General features: G+C 40.8%; 1 pseudogene; it reads left to right on the plus strand.

Annotated features, from left to right (window-relative positions):
- The first annotated feature begins 4,762 nt into the window (after positions 1–4,762).
- On the plus strand, positions 4,763–5,042 carry LOC141567103 (cysteine-rich PDZ-binding protein pseudogene; annotated as a pseudogene).
- Positions 5,043–18,614: the final 13,572 nt, after the last annotated feature.

Consider the following 18,614-nt stretch of genomic DNA (forward strand, 5'->3'; position numbering starts at 1 on the left):
AGACAGAAACGAAGGAATCAAGTCATAATGTACATGCTCAAAATATGACTCACCATCATAATCTATAAAAATCTCTGGGAAATTGTGAGGAGCTGGCTACTGAGTGTTTTGCTGTCATCCACCCTGGAGGTCCAAAGGAAAAAGGTTTAATCCATGCCTCTGAAAGATGCCCAATATTTTTACCATTTTCTTGGGTAGGTTAATATTCAGCCCTGTCCTGCATTCACAGGACATTACACAGGGTCAACCACTGCAATGGCCCCATTTTTGCCAAAGTGTAGAGTTAATACATTCCACTGGAGAGAGCACTGCACTTGGAATCAGAAACCTGGACTTTGGTCCCAACTCCACTGCCAAACAGTTACATTACCTTGAAGGATCAATTGCAATAATTCACCAACATGTTTTCATTATTTTGTTTCTTTATTGAGTCCTTGTGATTATCAGTACAGCATTTAGTGCTTTATACTTTATCTCTGATCCTCCAACAATCCTGATCTCACTCCACTCACCTCACACCTGTGACCAGTCTGAGTGGCCTGAAGCTCTAAGACTTTTGCCCGAAACCACACACCTACAAACACACACTCACAGATACTCACACACACTCAAACACCCAGTTATAACCCTGGGTCCTCAGCAGGGACCATGATTTTTTTGATTTTTCAATTCTCAAGTATTTGTAGATAACTCAGAAATACTTTTGAACTGTTCCACTCCTCCAGCTGATTTTTCATACCTCCCAATCCACAACTAGAAAGGAAAGGGATTATTCTCTTCACAATAGCCCAAATTAAGGTGGAATGAGCATAAGAAGTATTAAGAATTGAGGATAAACAGAGTTCCTTTTGGTTTAATATTAACTGCAAGACAGAATACCGTGGAGACAAAATGTCACTAAAATGCTTCAAATGTATTCAAATGCCATTCTGGAGTAAAATAATTTAATTTAGAAACCAAAAAGGCATCTAACAGTGATGGGTTTTAGTGTGCATTCCATCACAATACTCAGTACTAAAGGCAGCTACTACCTAATGACCAACTAAGATAAAATCTCTTAGCTACCCCTGCTATAGCGGGCTGATAAAAGAAATTAGAGATTTGTTCCTCGGAGCATTTTCCAGGTTGAGGTGGATCCTGCTTGTTGACAAGGAACATACAAGTCCCTTCCATAGAAAACATAATATTTTGTCCTATCTTTTAACTAGATTTTGGGAAGAATTTAAAGATAATGTTCTATCTAATAGTTTAAAAGGCTAAAAATATTTGTCCTTTATTCCAATTATTTTCCCTAAGGAAATAATCATAAATATTTATGCCCAAAGATATACACCAATTGTTTAGAATAGTGAAACTGGGTCAACCTAAAATCCAACGAGAGGAAGACTTGTAGCCATGAAATTATTAAGATTTTTAAAAAATATTAATTATTTTACATAGTGCATTGAAAAATGCCCTGGAAAGAAATGTATTCCAAAATATTTTTAAAGTGGTTGCTTCTGATTGGGGATATAATGATACTTTTTGTTTTTTATACTTATCAGTACTTTCCAAATTCTCTCCAATATCTTCACTTTACATTGAGAAAAAAATTTTTAAACTGAAAACTAATGGAGGGGAAGTAAGATGGCTCAGTTGGTCAGAGTGTGAGCTCTGAACAACAGGGTTGCCGGTTCAATTCCCACATGGGATGGTGGGCTATGCCCCCTGTAACTTAAGATTGAAAACAGCAACTGGACTTGGAGCTGAGCTGTGCCCTCTACTACTGGACTGAAGGACAACAACTTGGAGATGATGGGCCCTGGAGAAACACACTGTTCCCCAATATTCCCCAAAAAATTTATTTAAAAAAATAAAAATAGGAAAGTAAAAAAAAAAAAAAAAAAATGAAACTAAAAACTAATGGAGAATCAAAAAATAGAAAATAACATCCGACATGGCACAATGTGAATAGGCTTAACACTACTTAACTGCACACTTAAAAATGGTTAATATAGTAACTTTTATGTTATGTGTCTTTTACCACAATTAAAAAATAATAACAGCCAGACAGATCATCCACAAGGGCAGGTGCAGCCTGTTACCTGGAGACCTGACCATCTCAGGCAGCTTGGAAGGAGGAATCTGATAAGTCCTGGCTGAGCTGAGCTCTCTGTTTATTCTGAACCACTAAAATAAAAGTCACGAGCCTAGAAAGTGACCTCATACTGTGTTGTTTTCGTTTTGCTTCCCTTTGGAGAGCTTTTGGCATTCATCTCTCCATTAGATCACCTCTACTCACCTATGAAGATAGGAGAGCAGAGGCCCACACCCCCATTGTGGACCAGAGAAGGGTCAGGACATGCTCAGGGCCCTGCTCAGACGTGACAGGGGGAGCGAGGACAAGGATTGGAACCCACACGCAGGTTTCACCTCTTACTTCCTCCCCAAGGCCACACAGATCTCATCTCTTCACTCTTAGTCCATTGGCCTCCCCAGTTCCCATCTCCTTTCTCTGGACAGAAGGGCCAACCCAAAAGAGCAAGGACAGGCTTTCTGCAGGTGAGTGGCCTGTCAGCAGGCGGCCTGGGCCTCTACTCCAGTCCTCGTATAGGGAAAGATCCAGAACAGACCCTCAGTTCCCAAACATTCAATACCTGGAACACGACAGACCTGCATCTGGTAAATAAGAGATTTAGTAGGAGCTGCGTGTCTTGTATCCAAAGAGGAAGACTGTAGGAGTTTAAGTCAGTTTCTCAGGGTTTCTAAAAGATAATCTCAATTTGAGTTAGTGTGTCAACCTTAGACTCCACTCAGAGATGTTAGGAGTCAGGTTCAGTAGCTTTTTTTTATTGGACAAAGCAAAGTTTTAGAAATTTAGGCTTAACATAAAAATGAAAAAAAAATAAATAAATAACCTCCCCATTCCTGAACAAACCTTAGAAATTAAGAGAAAAGCATTGATGGAAGAAGTGAATGATGGGGAAAGATCACTTTGAACTTTAAAGAAATCAGATAATTATTAATATTAATAGTACTATCATTATCATCTATTGAGAGCTAGATCTCAGACATCTTCAATTGTACACTAGCTCTAATTCTCAAAATAACCCATGAGACAGGTATTATTAATATTATCCCCATTTCACAGATGAAGAAACGAAAGTTCAGAGAGGTCTTGCCCAAGTAAGGTGATCTTACCCAAGTAAGCTGTCTTGCTTTATCTAGAACTGCCCTGGGTTTAGCACTGAAAGTCCTGCATTCCAGGAAACCTCTCAGCCCCCAGCAACCTAGGACATCTGTTCACCCTAATGACAAGACTGCATAGCTACTAGTAGAAAAGCGTGGATTCCAACCAGGGTCTGTCTGGCTCCACACCTCACTCTCTTTCCACCATACATACATAGGAAGGAAGGAAGAAAGGGAGGAAGGAAGGAAGGAAGGAAGGAAGGGAGGGAGGGAGGGAGGGAGGGAGGGAGGGAGGAAGGAAGGGAGAAAGGAAGGTATAAATCTACTTTAAACAAGGAAAGTATTTGCCTATGAAGCCAAGAAGCATAAACTTAAAACAACATAGTACTGTAAAATTTCTATCTTAATTCTCAAGTTTAAAAAATGTCCAAAAAAAAAAGCAAATCTATTATAAATGGTAGACAGACAGATGGCAGGGATGGAGGAGGACATTGGGCTAGCTTGTCCATTTGAGCTGATATATGCAGCCTCAGGAAAGCTCTCAGTGTGCTGTGCTATGTGTGCAGTTTTGAAGGCTTCCAGGCTAAAGAGGACTGTGTGTGATGCACGGAAAGGTCCAGGACCCCCAAAGTGCACTGTCTGCAAGTGAAATCGCTGACCCCTCCAGTGGTGGCAGTCAAAAGCCACCCAAAGTTTGAGCTGAGGTTCATTTTACTAATTTTTGGTTGGAGCTCCCCAACACTGTCTGGGATCTGAATCAGTTTCCACTGCCATTGAGAGTTTTCCCATTCCTTTCTTGTCTCAAGTGGAGCTGGACATGACCTGCTCAACTCTGGTCTCTGGTTGTTGACCAGTCCCGGTTTCCCTGTTATCAAAGCTGCCGCTCTTAGTCCTTGTTGACTATAGAAAGCTTATTTATTTTGTTCAACAAGCCAACTTGAATTTCCCCAAAGAATTTTTTGATAGGTAAAACATCAAACATATTAAGCATGTGGAACTTTGCCACCCATACTTGTTGCTCTAAGGAGGATGGTTGCCATGGCAATGGCTCTGTAAGATGGAGTCAGGCTGAAGGGTGAATAAAATACCATAATGGAGCCCAGGCCACCCAACCAGCCAGCCCCTTATGATACTGGGAGTGTTTGCCCAAGTCTTGGAAGTGAAGTCATGATTAAGAGAGAGTGAGAGAAACAAAAATGTCCCACTGCAAATAAACATGTTGAGGGGTGGGAGTGGGGGTTAGAATGTGGGTGGAGATGTTTTGAAAGTCAAGAGTGAGTGTATGGGACTGTTTCTTCTCCTGAGGGCTGGCAGAATCCTCCCACCAATGCTGTTGTGTAAACAGACCAGTCCTAACCATCTGCAAAGAGGCATAACCGATAGAACAGAGAGAACTCAATGAAGGGTTCACCGAAGAGTGACCCTGCCACCTTTTTGGCAACATACTCCAAGATACTCTGCTATACTCCAACATACTCTACCGGGTTCATTCTCTGTGACCCAGTAGTCCCATTCCTGGAAATCTGCCCAAATAAAATCATCCTGACTCTAAAAAAACAACAACTGTGGTTCCATGGGAACCATTAGAAGAAGGATGGTATACAGGAAATGTGAAAAGTACCTTGGTACTGTAATCATTTCAGATACATCTCCCCATGTGCAAGGAATTCCACAGAAAGTGGTGGAAAACGCTGAACAAAAATAAAGCTTTGACTTCTAAAAGGGCAAAATTTGATCCACATGGAAAGAATAAGTTCTCCACTTGCAGAATTTGTAGAAGTTCTTGCACCAGCCAGTTTCTCATTACTGCAGCGTTGTGCAATGTGTGGAAAAAGGTTTTAGATACCAAAAATTACCAGCAAACATCTGTCTAGATGTATTGATGAAGTTTCTGGTTTCCTATACGATTTTACTTTCTGCTTTGACTTTTCAAGAGATAACATAAATGTTCAAATTACACAAGAACATGTTTTAAGACAAATAATTAAGTTTAAACCAGGGAAGTTGATCAGTATTCATTCTTTTGCTCTCATGAAGTTCTGAACAGCACAATGTAACTAGTTTCCTTCCTGAATTTATTTTCTTTAAAAACATTTTATAGAATTGGAATAGTGGCAAATTTGAGGGGAAAAAATTTTCCTTCTCTGACTTATTTCACTGAGCATAATACCCTTTAGGTCCATCCATGTTGTTGCAAATTGTGAGATTTTCTTTTCTTTTTTTTTTATGGCTGAGTAATATTCTGTTGTATAGATGTACCACTTCTTCTTTATCCATTCATCTGTTGATAGACACATAGGTTGCTTCCATATCTTGACTATTATAAGTAATGCTGCAATGAACATAGGGGTGCATATACAAGTATGTTTTTGAATTAATATTTTGGGTTTCTTAAGATAAATACCCAGAAGTGGAATTGCTGGGTCATAGGGAGTTCTATTTTTCACTTTTTGAGGAACCTCCATGCTGTTTTCCATAGTGGCTGCACCAAGTTGCAATGCCACCAACAGTGTCCTTGGGTTCCCTTTTCTCCACAGTCTCACCAACACCTGTTTGTTGATTTATTAATGATAGCCATTATGATAGGTGTATGGTGATATTAAACAAGATTAAGAAGTACAAATTGCTAGTTATAAAAATAGTCACAGGGATGTAAAGTACAGCATGGGAATATAGCAATAATATTGTAATAACTCTGTATGGTGCCAGGTGGGTACTAGACTTATCAGGAGGATCACCTGGTAAGTTATATAAATGTCTAATCACTATGTTGTACACCTGAAACTAATATAATATTGTGTGTCAATTGTAATTTTAAAATAATTTTTTTAAAAAAATTAATTTAAAAATTTCCCAGTTCTATGTACATTTTTTATTTAATATTACTCACATAATTCTTATTATCCTCTCCCTCTACTTTATTATAGATATTGCCAATATGAGAAGATTATTGATATTTCTCTTTGAACTTGGTACCCAGACTTTAAAAAATGATTCCCTTAGTCCCTTGTTGGCTGCTTAGTTCTTAGACTCAGCAGTCCCTTAATTAATTGCAGTTTCACAGAGTATCTAAATATCTGAGACCATTATTGCTGAATGGTTCCTAAGTAGTTAGTCCAGACCCAAATCAGACACAAGTTGTATTTATGATTTTCCATTTGTTCTTGAAGCCACAATGCCAATACCTTTCATATGAAAACAAGAACACAAGGACCGCCCCGCGTAGGTCTAAATGAATACACTGAATTTCAGAAAAACACATATTCCACGCATGACCTTGAATTTAAACTGTCATGAAAAACAGTGCACTGTCTACAGGTGAAATCGCTGCCTTGATTTACAGCATGAAAGACGGGAGAACAGTGTTCATCCACGACGTTTAATGTAAACGAATGACCACTCTTTGGGAAAGCTCTTTGAAGCAAAAACCAAACCTTCTTCTTTTTTTTTTTTTTTACCTCTACCTTTCCCCACCAATAAATAAATAAATAAATAGAACAAAGGGGGGATAGGCTGTGGGTACAAAGAAGTTCAGCGCAAGGTTGTTTTCAATTCTGTAAAACTGGAAAAAGGAAAGAAAAGAAAAAAAGCTTAATCCTAACAGCAGTGGAGAAGCTACATTATGCTGCAGCAGCACAAGGAAATATAAGGCAGACAAAAAATGTTTAAGAAATCATCCTAACAGATGGAGAATTTCTCATCCTTTCATGTTAAAAGGTCAAATGCATAATTGTAAATACAATATGATCTGAATCATGGGGAAAACAGGCAAGAATCTGGAAGGAAATTAATCAAATTGTTAATAGTTCTTGGCTTTAAGTGCTAAGACTGGGGTAAGTTTACTTTCTTCTGTTTTTCTAAATTTTCTATAATGGGCATGTCATTTTTATGTTTGCAACAACAATAAACTTTTTGAAAGACCCAGTAGATACTTTCTTAGCTCATGGCTACTCCAACCCTCTTTGCTCTCATCTGCTTCTACTGTAGAAGCTGGAAAAGCACAAACGGCCACTTTTCCAGCCACTTTCGTCCTGGCAGAAGCCACATGCCACAATTCCAGCCAATGGAATGTGAGCGGAAGTCGGAGCCCCACCCTTTCCCCTTCCTCCCTTCTTGTCTAGAGTGCAGACTCAGTGAGTGATATGGGCTGCAGCAAGCATGTGAAAACCAAGCTGTAAAGGTCAAGAGAATCAGAGATGCTGACTGTAACACTGTCAGGTGTTGAACCAATGCCAGCAGCTGGCAGTTGTTGAGACCACGAAAGTGTTGGAGAAAGCTATGTGACAGCAAGGCCAAGAGCAGAGGTTCTCAGCCATTATCACGTGGAGAGATTCTGTAAATACTGATGCTTGGATCCTAACCCCAGAGATTCCGATTTAATTGGTCTGGGCAGTGGCCTGGACATTGGGATTTTTTTAAAGCTTGTGATTCAGGCAAGGTTGAGAAACAAGTCTTGGAGGCATACAAAAAACGTCGGAGGTAATACCCCAGTATCCAATGGTTCAGATTTCTCATTCTGTAAAACCAATAAACCCCACTGTCACTGGATTTTATGTAACTAGGAGTTGGATGTACTCCTAACTGGTGCAACTGTACTGTTTCTTAAGGCTGGCCCAAGTGTGTGCATACTTAAATGGGTAAAATTCCATAGCACATAGTACTCACATGGATATTTCTATTTCTCAGTGTGAACTTTTCCCCCCTTTGAAATCATACCCAGGCAAAGACCAGATTAATGAAGTATGTAAAAGTACAATTTTATTGCTAAGACAATGCCCCGAAATGTAATGATTCCCTGCCCTCTCATTCCTTCTACGCCTCCCCTTGATGTCAGCACTGGTCCCACTAAACTGTAGGACCTTGGTCCTCAAAGTATGGTCCATAGAACAGCAACTTTAGTATGAGGTGGGAGCTTGTTAGACGTGCACAATCTCAATGCCCCTCCCAGACCTATTAAATCAGAATCAACATGTTAACAAAATCTTCAAGTAATTTGTATGCTCATTATAATTTCAGAAGCCCTGCTGTAAGAAATAGCAAGAGTTAACTCCATTTAAAGCGGTATTTCTCCCTCAACAAACTCTCCTTTTGGTTCCTCTTTTGCTGTTTAAAAAAAAAAGTGGGGACGGGAAGAAAGACAGGACAAGAGAGAGGCAAGGTTGTCAGTAGGGCTGTTGTGAACAGTGAACAGAACATGCCTGGCTATGTAACCAGCAGGCTTTCTGTCCCTCCTCTACCCAGACTAGTTCTAGGACTTGGAGCTCCCTCACTCTCAGCTTTCTCCCCACTGGCAGGCCCATCCCAGGTGAATACCCCACTTACCAGCCAGAAGGAATGGAAAAAGGAGCATATTAAATTCCTTCTTTTAACCTTTTTGCTGCAGCTAATGTGCCAATCCCACAGCAAGTTCTTCAGGGAAGGAAAATTTCAGACAACTTTAAAAGCAAAAAATATTGATCACTCCTTTTTGTGTGTATACAAAAATAAAAAATAAAAATAGGAACTTCGGGAAATGAAGGAATAAGGATGGGGGAGGAAGGGCTAAGAGAAGTGGAGCTGGGTGAAACCGATATACCAACCTTGGAAACTGCCACACAACAGAGCATGTCACCCTGAGGGAGATCTGTTTGCAGACCCCACACATGTAGATATTTGAACTAAGTTCACTGCATACAAGGGAATAGAAATACTGCCCTCACTGACCCACAAACACTGAACAGAAATGTGCCATCAATCATGGATCAGAGATGGAAAAGGAATTATCTGTGAGATAAATGAACCCACACTCCATGCTATACGATGAGGTGTGATCAGAAAATACGGTGTATGCTGCTCCTGAGAGCCATCCGACAGAAAGGCAGGGATCTTCAATACAGGAAGCAGCACATCAAACCTCAGTAACAGTGTGACAAGTTTCAACTTGTTCAATGTAGTCAGTCAGTTGCACGCTACGGTTGAGAGAAGGTGTGTTTTAATGTGTGCTATAAATCATCCTCCATATGACAATGCTCCATGTCACACATCACTTCCGGTATACAACAATGTCTGTCAAATAAAAACATTACGGTGTGTCCTCATCCTCCTTATTCACTGGATCTGGCACTGTGCAACTTCCAGCTCTTCCCCAAAGTCAAAATGACCATGAAAGGTAGACGTTTTGAATCAATTCAGAATATCGAGACAGCCACAACAGTGCAACTAAAGACATTCATGAAAGACAACTTGCTTCAGAAAGTAGCAAGAATGATGAGGATAAGTAGGAAATCCCAGGCAAATACCACTGAGGATTTCATCTGGACAGTCAAGAGCGAGTGGGCCGTGAAGAGCAAGCATCATCTTAGCTTTAGTGCTCTTCACCCATCTGGAATTTCTTCATTAGTTTGAGAACTATAAAGATACACACCCTAGGTATGCAGAAGGCCCAGCTTAAGCCAACACTGTGCTTACCCCGGAGTGAAAATATATATGAACATCTGATCCGGTCTTTTTGTATGCAAAAACCAGAAAACCCACTCCATGATTCTGGCTCTCTCTATCATCTGTTCACTCATCAACTAAAAATGGTTTTTCCACCCTGAGGCAACATTGTATGAATTTTAGTTAAGTATCTACTACCACCTAAGCAGAATCTATGTTTCCCTTAGTCTAAATTCTTCTTAAGAGAGAAAATCTGATTGACCACTGTTATCAGCTTTGTCCCTGAGTAGCAGGAACTGTTGGCTTGCCTATTCAACATCCGTTCTACTACGATCACTTTTTCTTGCTCAATAAGTATATCCCCCCTCCCTCCTATGATCCTACCCCAGCTCAACGGATATATTCTATTGGAGTAAATCAGTCACACTGACTCAATCTCCTTCCCAGTGATGGGTTTAGGGGCTGGAGCATATGACACCGTTTTGACTAGTGGTTCATAAACAAAAGTCTGTTGGAGGATTCTAGGCAAGATGGCTTCACTCTTATTGAGAATACAGCAGAACAGACAGACCCACCCCACAAAATACAAACACACACATGCACACACACACACACACACACACACACACACACACATACACACCCTTTCTTCCTCCACTTAAGCATAATCATCACTTGATGTGATGATTGGAAGTACTGAAGCTGAATTGTTACCAGCCTGAAGATGAAGCCAACACATGGAGGAGGCCTAGGGAAGCCCAGGGAAGTGGAGGCAGAGTTCTAATTTACGCTCCTCACCTGCAGATATCCCATCTCGGAACTTTTTGAAATGTATGATAATTAACTTCTTTATTGCTTAACCCAATTTCAGTTGGGATGCACTGTTACTTAAAGCCAATCTATTCTAATCAAAACAAAATAGACACCCAGACCAGGTTTTCATCAGAGACCATGGATGAGTACAACTCAGCCACAGAAATAGCCACTGTGCCACAAAGGTTTGGTGAACTTGGGGAGCATGAGGACTGAAGAATGTCCTAAGGAATCCCATCTCAAAAGATGAAAAGGGATAAAGAACAAGCTTACTTCAAGGATGAGTAGAGATTATTCTGGATGCAGTGTCATGGTTGTTGTTTTGATTGTCCTCTAATCTAGTGTGCATAGATTTGTATCTCAGGTCTAGGGCAAGTGTATTGCAAAAAAAAAAAAAAAAAGTGAAAAATATTAAAAACTACTTCACTAAAATCTCCATGGTATACTGAGAGGTGCTAGTAGCTTTGGTGCCATGGCTTGTGTTAGAAGACAAAACTGAAGCTTCCTGTGAGGGAGGAGGGGTCTTTGAATCTTGGGTACTAAATGGCACAACGGTCTCTGTTCGGAGAGAGGGACAGTGAGTGGTTTGATCTTAAATGCCAGTTCAGACTCATTCCAGCTGACTGTTAGAAGGACTCAGGCATGAGGAAAAGCCATGATCAATGAGCAATGTCTGTCATGGAACTGGCTGCAGAATGGCCGTACACATGCCTCAAATTTGCCCTCCTGTATCCGTTCTGAGCTGGGCCTCAGCCAAACACTCCCTGCATCACAGGGAGGATGCGTTCCCTGCAACGCTCCATATTATACATTCAAAAATCTTGTATTTTATTTTTTATTTACTCTTAAGCAAGGATGCACTTACAAAAGTGCACTGTCTCCAGCCAGTCCCGTCATTGTTAAACAATCCACCAAACCCAAGAGCCATTCTTGTCACATTTATTGTCCCTTATGCTTCAGAGTACTTGACAATCCTCAACTATTGCTATTTCTTGAAGAACAACAGCCCTCTACCTAGTGAATTTCACTTCAGAATTTTAGTACTTTTGTTGTTTTTAGCATTATTCTTGTCTTCGTCCTAAAGATTTTAACCATGAGTAGCTTTGACATGCTTCAAAACTTCTTTTGTTCTTTCAGGGAGCTTTTGGAGAGGGTCCAACTTCACAATGTCCCTATGAAACAAGGCCATGAAGAATCCTTTGAATTTACTTCCACAAATATTTCTTGAGTAGTACCAGGTGCCATGACAGGTACAGAGATAAATAGAGAAGAAAGAAAAAGCATCATTTGTTGAGATTCTGCTGTGCTATGCAATGTGCCAATACCACGCTGGGGACTTTAAAGTGTTTCAGCTCATTTCATTCCCATTACAACTTCCCAAAGTATCACTATCACAATTACAGCCGAGGAAACTGAGGCTTAGGGAGGTTACATGACATGCCCAGTCACTCATCTAGTGATTAGTGGACCTGGGATTTGAATCATGTCTGTCTGACTCAAAGCCCATGGTGTTTCAATGGGACCAAAGGAGAAGTATGGCTCATAGGAAAAATTGGGCCAGTTACTAACCTCTGTTAGCCTCAGCAGCCCAGCCAACATTGGATAATACCTACCTTGCAAGGTTGTTGTGAGGATTAAAGATAAGATGTGTAAAGCACCTAGCACCTGTTAAGTAGTCTATAAAGAATAGCTATTGTTATTCACAGCTAAGTAAACTACCATTTTTCAAAGGGGCCAGACCATTTTCCTACACACTGAATTCTCAGAACTTGCCATGGGTACAAACTATGAAATCTAGGATCTAAGTTAACAAGATTTTGCTCTCTGACTGAGAAAGGTATATGGTTGTCTGAAGAATCCCAGGAGAGTCTGCAAGAGAAAATCCCAAATCACAGGCAAGTTCAGAGACTTGCACTCCCCCTCCCAAGCCCTCATTCAGCAGAGCTACTAGCCAGGAATGACAAGAGGACTCCCCATTGTTGAATCTGCCCATTAATTTGCATGAAAAGTGATAAACAACATAACCACCAGTCTGGCCCCCTGGAATAGCCACAGCATCTATAGTGAGAAGAAGGCCATTATCTACGCTGCCTGGAATCCCATTGCAAATCTTTACAGAAAAGCACAAACTCGTATTGAATCAGGCTTCAGTTGGCCCGGAGGGAATGCTGACTTTGTTTGTTAATGCCAAGACAAATGTGTCCCTGAATGAAGGAATTGACAGGACAACTGTCTCTGCATTGAAACCTGATTAAAAGCAAGTCCAGCCCCTTCTATTCTCTCAGGAGTCTTCACAGTATCTAAGCTGTTTAATCCTTTGTGATTCTGTCATTTCTATGGCAGGAAGACTCCATCCTTGTTTCTCCTAGTGATAACCCATCCACAGCGCATGAACGCTCAAGGAACAGGCTGCCTCCCCAGTAGAGAGAAGGATTGTTGCCTAAGTAGAAGGACTTGAACAGGAACTGAAAACACATCCCCATGACATCCAAAGCTCTCCCCCTCAAATACAAAACTGTCCCTAGCTCCTGATACTACGAATTCTCAGCCTTCCCAAACTTTTTCATGGAAAAAACCCTTGAAAAGAGGGAAAGAGTCGGGATGGTTGCAAAACACTGTGACTATACTAAAAATGACTGAATTATATATACATTTTAAAGTGATTAACTTTATGTTATATAAATTAAATCTTGGTAATAAAAATTAAAAAATTAAAAAAAAAAAAAAAAAAAAAAAACTAAGGGAACTCAGCCTTGGGAAACTTGTCCTTGGGAGGCCTGGAGGGCCAGACTCAAGTGGACAGCTCTTGTGCTTACTGCGTTCTGCTGCAAAATATATCTGTATCTGTTGTACCTTTTCAAGAGTTAAAGTTGTTTACCAATTAAAATGCTTAACTTTTATTTGAATCCCATTGTATTCAAATAAAATTAAAACGCAAGAACACGTTGTGCCTTAGTTTCCTGGGGGTTTAGAGAACCTGTGGCAGCACCACTCCCTTGTGGGCCTGAGAAGCATGAGAAGAGAGCACGGCTTACCAAGGTGTGGATCCCACGGTGTAATCTCAGTGTGACTCCTGGGGTGTGATCCCAGGGTGTGAGTCCCAGGGAGTGGATCCTGGCTACAGGACCCTGATCTGGTCAGGTCACTAAGAACACCCATTTGCTCCTCTTTAAATCAGGAATCGAGCATCTACTGTAACACGAAACACACCCAAACAAAAAATATGCTTTATGTCACAGGAACAATTGGCAACAAAACAAAACAATCACAACAGCCTCAAAATACCCCACGTACAGACATTCACACTCACTAGAGGGTAGCTCCAGAGTTGAAAGAGCTTATCCAAGGCAGGAGACCTCCCTGAGGTAAGCAAAGAATAAACATTTAGTGGAAGATTTCCAAGTGGAACAAGAAAGAAAACCTGTGCCCAGTAATGGGGACCCATGAAGGCCAAGGTTAGGGGAGACTTCTGCGGATGGAGGAAATGCCTTTTCCTCATTGTAGGTTCAGACTGTATGGACAAGAACAAAATGAATGTTTGTCTTCAGGACAGTACTTATTTTAATAGATCAACTGATAAAGAGGTGATTATACCAAATAGGAGACTTCAATTGGAGGATCCACGTCCATCCTCACCCATCAAACCAGAGGTCACCACAGTCTCACTTCTCTTCCTGTACCCAGTGTGCAGAGACCTAGGGCTCAACTCTACAAGTACAAATGTACATGTGGTCATCTTAATGAGGAGACAGGCAGGAGCAGTACATGGCTTAGCCCCAGTCAGTCTAGGGGCCTCAGGCCTCGTGGAATAAGTTCAAGCTTCTGAACTACCAAAAGCCCACTGCCACACGTCTGGGCCCATGAGTCAACTCTCACCCTTCCGTGTTCTATCTTCAAGGCCCCCTCAGATCTACATCATGGTATAGCAGCAGGTACATTTATCCTGTTTGTCCCCCACTGCTGGCACGCAGGGCAATCTCCCAAGCCCTCACAGGTTCTATACCACATGTCCAGCAGTCACCTATATTCTCACAAGGCTTCCAAGACTCTTGCTCTGCCGCACAAAAGGGCCGTTTCAATTGATGTCCTCTCTTGTCTCCAATCATTGTGGTGACATCGTGCTCTCCCAGGTCAGTCTTAAGCCATGATGGAGAACGTATGGACATGCCTAGCACAATGGACATGCCTTGCTCTTCTCACCCTACCCACAAGCCCCTTGCCTATCCTCCCTGAAGTCAAGGGGGTGGTCAACATTGAAAGAAATCACATCCTAGGAATGCAGCAATGAAAGGTTTAAAAATTCAAGAGAAGACATGGTTAGAAAATGTGTCATTCTACATTTATGTTATAAAACTGCAAATGGTAACAAGACCAGAAAATTATCATACTCATTTCCCTTTATACTCTGGATAAGATTTGTGTTAGTACTCATCAACAGGGAAGCACAGCAACATTTGAGAGAATCACTGGAAGCCAGTATTCACAGGTGGCATGATGTACATGCAGCATCGTAAGTAATTGTGTAACCAGCATTAAATAACAGATATCAGGGAATTACAAAGACAGGGAAATCTATAATGTTCCAATACAAACAGCCACAACATTGGGAGTAATAATAGTGCTATTACCTTTTCCTCCTGGTGAGGAATATACAATTAACTTGGAATGGTGTGTTTGACAATACAGAACACAAAGAGATGGTTCCTGGACCTTAACAAAATGAGATGGTGCCAGGATACTACAAAGAGCCTTCACATGCACTGATTGGACAATAAACAAATCCACAAGTACCTCTTCTCCACCCATTTTTCTATGTTGCCATTGATAAATCATTATATCACACATGAGCCCATGAATTCTACAATTCTTTGTTTTAATTAAATTGTTTATATAGACAGCCCCATGAAAAATATTTACCCATGACCCTGCATACTCTAGAGGTTCCCGGGACAGGAGTACATCTTTCTGAGGCAGAGGAGTGGGTTTTGTGGGGAAGAGCTGGGCAGAAGCATGCTTGACAAAGTGCATTCAAACCTGAGGACAGGAGAACCTGGTTATGTGGAGGCTTTTGTTCCCTTCAAATAATTTTCACTAGCCCCCCAAGAGCCTCCTCAAATATAATAAAAATAAATTGTAAATCATAAAAAATGAGCAGACTAAAGGTTTGAGAACTTCAGGCTAATATCAAAAGAAAATCTAGCAAGGTAGTTAAAACAGTAGCTGCTAAAGCCGATTGCCCGGGGTTCAACTCCTGCCACTATCTCTTATAGTCATATGGCCTTGAACCTCTCTGAGCCTCAGTATTCCACCCTGTAAAATGGGGGAATAATAGTATACCAAAAAGTACTCCATCAGTGTAGGCTGCTATTATTTGCTTGTGGAGGGAACTGGCCAAAAATATGCAGGAAAACAATCTTAAACCTGCTCTGAAATCCAGTTAATTATTTCATTTATTTAGTATACTTCAATTTTTTAAAAAGTTTTTAAAAAGATATGATTCCTTCGATTTGAAAATCACACTATATCCCAGTAAGTATAGACAAAAACAAATCAATTCATACTTAGAAACACCGTGGTGAAATTGTAGAATTGCAGAGATAAAGAGGACATCTTAAATTTAAATCAAGAAAAGAGATTGACTACAAAGCAACAACATTTGGGGTGATAATAGACTTTTCCAGAACACAGTGGAATCATGTCTTTCATGTAATGATGGAAAGCAATTACCATCCTAGTATTCTATACCTAAATATTCTATCATTTAAGAATGAGCGTGAAATCTTTTTATTTTATATTTCCATCTACTCTGATGGCATACAATCCATGTAAAAGCATAGAGCATTCCCAAACTCATACAACTTCAAGACAGGTCCTCTAGTGCCTTAGCCCCCAATCAGATTGTCACTCCCCAAACTCTTCTATAGGGAAACTGGCAACCACCTATGTGACTAAAACCTGTATTGAGAATCCACACTCTAGAATGACAAAAAATATACAAGTTTATTGGGGTATGAAACCTAAGTATTTTTGCCACCTAGCCTGCAGCAGCTAATGAATAAAAATTCTGTGATCAGTTACATATAGCCCCACTCCAAATATTTACATTCCAATCCCCTATACCCTGAACTTTTTGCTGCAGTACCCTCCCCCAAACTTTTCAGATCTCTCTGAATTTACATGTGAAACCCAAATGTGCCTAGATCTACCTATCTGTGGGTCCTGGGTATGGTCATATTCCTCTCCGGAGAGCCCAGAATGCCCACCCACCCTGTAACCTGCCTCTCACTTATACACCTCTGGAGTTTAGATGACCATTTCCTGGCTTCTTCAAGGCCCCCTCAAATTACTGTCTACAACACTGCAGATCTGCTTCTGACCTCAGTCACTCCTTTCTCTCCCTAGAATGGGGCTGCTTCCCTTCTGAGACCCAGTTCTCTCCCAGAGCTGTGTGGGCCCCTGTTGATACAACTGTGAACCTCATAATTCCTAAAGGCCTTTTTCAAAAGCTGTTTTGTTTCTGCTATATATTAACCACAAAAGAACTAATTCTAAAGCAAAAAAAAAAAAAAAAAAAAAAAGACAATAATGTGAAAAACAGCTCAGAACCATGAAATAGATGCTGATTATAAACACAGGCTTTAGGCATTATGAAATAAGGCAGCTCTAAATGTTCAAAAAACAAAGAGAAAGCAAGAGAATTTTTCAAATATCTCAATATCAAAAGGACCTTTCAATATCAAAAGGACTTTCAGGTTATAATTAGTAAATTGACTAACGTTTTTAAAGGTCAAAGTGTATTTCTAAAGCCTACAGCATTCACGGGATTCTACAATACTGTAAGTCTCGGAGACGGTCTCTGCCAACCTCCTCATTTCACAGGTGAGAAAACAAAAGTTTACGTGACTTTCCCAAGGTCACAAAACAGGTTTTTATGGCTTTCAGGATTTGAATCGGAGCTCCTAACTCCCTTCTTTAGGTCCTTCCCACTCACTCTACAATAGAAGGTGCTTTCACAGTTGGGCAACAATCCCAAGAATTGCATGGATAAATATATGATGGTGCTGATTGAGGAAGTGGTGATGTTGGTGGTGGTGATGGTAAAGGTAGAGGTGATGGTGGTGTAGGAGGTGGTGGTGATGGTGGTGTGTATGCACTGGAAAGTTGAGGACCAGGGGATGGTTCAAGAGCAACTCAATGGTATGTCAGACAAAGCTGAGATTCAGTTATGAGTGGGCATATCTAAGAAATTGATGGGATGAAGAACAGGATGCAGCAGGTATAGACAAACCAATTATATGTATCTATAAACAAAATGAGAGAAATAGTACAACTGAGGAAGCAACAAGGTCATAAGGATTTTTCAGTGTAGAATAGCCATGCTTGTTGGATATTTCCAGGATGGGGAAAACCTAACAGTTTGGCTCACTGAGAGCACAGATGGTGGAAACCCATCGATATTTGTTGATTGCCTTTTCCATGCAAGGCTCTCAGAGAGGTCTTGGCAATGCAAAGGTAAGCAGGAAAGCAAGACAAGTCCCTGTTCTATAGCCTATCTTTAAAGGTTCTTGTTTTTTTAATCGCAGGGGAGTTGCCTGGCTGAATAAGACAATTTATCAATTCCTGCCCACCTGCCTTGGAGTGGTGGTACAGCCTGGAAGAACCCTGGTTATCTCTTGCTGAGAAGTCCACGTTATTAAGTCCTTTGTAGCCATCCACTTGTGGCCCACAGCGCCACCGTGTGGTAGAAACCAGTTGACTGATCCTGCACAAAATAAAACTAAAGGCAATAAGCAGCCTTTAAGTCAACATAACACTTCTGGTCGCGGAACTCAAAGCAATTTCTCTATATGGCTATTGTGCTGAACCAGTGCAAAGAAAAGGCTGTTGAATCTTAGGGTGCAAGGGACCCTTAGTGATCAGCTCTCAGGCCCAAGTTCTCACCCATCTCCTCTGTAAGATCTCTGACTACCGTCAGAATCATTAAATCAATGAGCAATGGGCAGTTCCCTACTCCTTCAGACCATCCATTTGATCCATTCCATTGATGGGCTCTATTGAGTATGAAATGCAGCTTCATCCTCCACAAGAGCCTAATAATGACCAGCTATGGCAGTGGCCAAACAATTCAGATCATTATCTCGTCCTGGATCAGGTCCTTCCATTCACTACCCTCTGAGCTTTATTTTGAGTCCTCTCTACACCTTGGAAATGGTTTT

Source organism: Rhinolophus sinicus, chromosome 5, assembly GCF_057876585.1.
Source record: "Rhinolophus sinicus isolate RSI-liver-muscle chromosome 5, RSI-T2T, whole genome shotgun sequence".
NCBI lineage: Eukaryota > Metazoa > Chordata > Mammalia > Chiroptera > Rhinolophidae > Rhinolophus > Rhinolophus sinicus.